This window comes from Brassica napus, chromosome A7 (assembly GCF_020379485.1).
Source record: "Brassica napus cultivar Da-Ae chromosome A7, Da-Ae, whole genome shotgun sequence".
Classification (NCBI taxonomy): Eukaryota; Viridiplantae; Streptophyta; class Magnoliopsida; order Brassicales; family Brassicaceae; genus Brassica; species Brassica napus.
The window spans coordinates 11,991,801-11,994,907 of NC_063440.1; the positions used below are offsets into that span (position 1 = coordinate 11,991,801).

General features: G+C 27.6%; 1 non-coding gene across 1 annotated transcript; it reads left to right on the forward strand.

The window, feature by feature from the left end:
* The first annotated feature begins 500 nt into the window (after positions 1-500).
* On the forward strand, positions 501-1,582 carry BNAANNG34870D. The gene has a single exon (XR_007314602.1). It is a non-coding gene; the product is annotated as an uncharacterized BNAANNG34870D (transcript).
* Positions 1,583-3,107: the final 1,525 nt, after the last annotated feature.

Sequence of the window (3,107 nt, forward strand, 5' to 3'; positions counted from 1 at the left end):
GTTTATTGTGGTTGTAATCCCATTCACCTTGTTAACAAGTTGTTGTTTGAGCACAAAATCACAGTAAAATAGAATTTTGGAGTTGAGTTATATAAATGACATTAAACCCACAAAAGGAGGATAAAGACGGGAACAACGTACACGGAAAAAAACGCGAACAGTAACAAGGATAGTCAATAATACACGTATCAATTGGTCATGAGGACCGCACAAGAGGATTGTCACAACATTAACATATATAAATAAAAAGAAATTTCATTTTTATTTTATCTATATACATTACCATACTGATAGAAGTTATTTCTGTTAATAGCTAAAATTCAACAACTGAGATTACATACATTCAGAGTATCTAATATATTTCATAAATAATAAATTTAAAATAGATCTGTTTCTTTATTGTTAAATTATTATGAATTTCCAAATTTGTTTCCTTCATTCGTACCAATATAAAAAGATACACAACAATAAAAAGGTTAACCAAGCTCTGAGATCAACTTACAAAATGTATTCAATCCCAAATGGTTTAAACTCTTATGGTGACAATACTATGAATCTTCACGATTCTGTTCCCACCCAAATGAACTCCAGCTTTGGGGATCCCGAGACTAAAATGTTTCGGTCAATGTTCACTACTTCTGTCATCACAAACCATCATGGTTTGTTCTCTTCCTCTCATGCTTCTAACTGTTATCGAGATTCATCTTCTTTTGGTTTCAATAATTCACATGCGGCTTATCAGATGAGAACCAACATGGTCTCTGATGTCGTTGATTACTTTCCTATTAACCATAACCCACAAGTTTCTCAAGTCTCCATCACCCAAACTATCACAAGAAGGTACTCTGTTATAGTTCCTACCCGTAGTTTGATCACTGCCCAAAATGAATACGAACGTGCTATGAATCCCAACATTTCATATCCTTCCTTTTACCCTCAAACTTTTGTTGACAATCAGAGAACCCACCCTCAAACTTTTGTTGACAATGAGAGAAACATTTTAAATCCTACACCTCTCAATACCATTTATCCTAGGAATGTAGACCAGTTTTCTTTTTCACCAAATCACCACCATGATCAACATGTTCCTCATCGTCGACCAGTGATTAAACGTCGAAAATTTGAAGAATTTTTGACGTTTTGATTTTGAGGATAATGGTGTATACGATGGTCGGACACATAGCCTACCGTATGAAAAGTACGGTCCATATACATGTCCCAAATGCAAAGACGTGTTTGATACTTCACAAAAGTTTGCAGCGCATATATCTTCTGTTCACTACAAGAATGAGACGGTCGAAGAAAAAGCAAAGAGATACAGCGCGAGGAACAAAAGAAGATTTCGTAAGATAGACCAAACGATGCATGACGAATCTCAAATGATCCAACCCGAAGAAAGAGTGTAGAAGAAAGCGGAAGCAATAATAACATTGCAAGTGGCATTGAGGCTTCCAACAACAGCTGGTTGTTAAGGAAGAACCTACTTATGATGTTGTTGATTGATATGTTTTCTGTTTGGAGTTTTATCATAATATATATGTATCTTTTGTTGTTGTTGTTGGAATTTCATCATCCTTGTTGATGAGTGATTTAATCACTGGGATTAAATCTCCGCATTAGTGAAAAAAATAATTGAATTATTATAATGTTTTGCGTTATCTGTAGACTATGGTTCAGTTATATTTTGTTAGTTTACTCCCGAATTTCCTTCATTTCAAAAAGATTAAATTGTTTAGCGGATTCTATTGCTAAGTTTGCTCTTTGTAACCCAACTCTTTAATGGGCTAGGCTGGAATGTCTTTTTCTTAGTGAATCTTGTAAAAAAAATCAATAAATTTCATATTTCGCAAGAATTATATTGTAGTTTTAAAATTAGTTTAATTTAAATCAATAACTATCCAACAGTGTAACCATTATATAATTTCGCAAGAATTATATTGCAGTTTTAAAATTAGTTTAATCTAATCAATAACTACCCATGTAACATTTTTTGGGGTTTAATGATAAGGTTTAGATATATAGTGATTCATAAACATCTATAGTTCACCAAAAATAAAGATATATATATTATATATATATATATATATATATATAAAATTTTTTGAACGAATGTTAAATTTATTCAATCCAAAATATTTTTACAATGGATGCTTCGTTAACTCAGAAAAAAACAGAGCTAGACTAATAATCTCTCTATATATTAAAAGAGAAGTCAATTTATTGAGGTCTAGTGACGTGTCGTTCATAGATGAAATTTCAAAAAAATGTTATAATTGGATTGGTCGATTGTTTTTAATTTTTATTTATTTAAATTAGATTTAAAATTTAAGGTAAGTCTAAAAACATTTAACATCACTTGCCATATAATTTAAAGAATATTACAAATAATAATTTATGGCAATTAATTCTCAAAATTATAAAAAGATTAATAATATTATATTATTACTTTTAATATTTATAAACTATAAAATATAATGAACAAATTTTTATATGAGATAATTATAATAATTTTATACTCTACTTGATGAATTGTATTCGAATATAATTATATAATAACTATTTTAAATATTACAAAATCCAACATGTTTATTAATATGATTTTTAAATTATTTATCGTTGTTTACAGAATAAATTATCAGAATTTTAAAATTATTTATATAGTGTTATAAATTATTTATAAAAAATAAATCCTACTATATATTGATTGAGAAGTCACATAAGTGATTTTTTATTACGTGTTGATCATAAATGAACTCTTCAAATTGTTATCATTTGATTGACCGATGATTTTTAATTTTATTTATTATAATTATATCTAAAAGAAAAGGATAATTCAATTACCACTTTCTAAATAATCTACATAATATTAGAAATAATTATTTATGGTAACTAATGTTGAAACTATGAAAGAGTAATAATACGATCAATTTTTTATATATTTATAAATTACGTAAAATAATAACAAAAGTGTTTATTTGAATTGATATAATGATTTTATATTCGTATAGAAAGAATTATATTTGTATATAAAGTATCATAATAAATATTAATGTCTAATAATTCAATGCATGCTTTATAAATCATTTATAAAATTATAAATACATTTA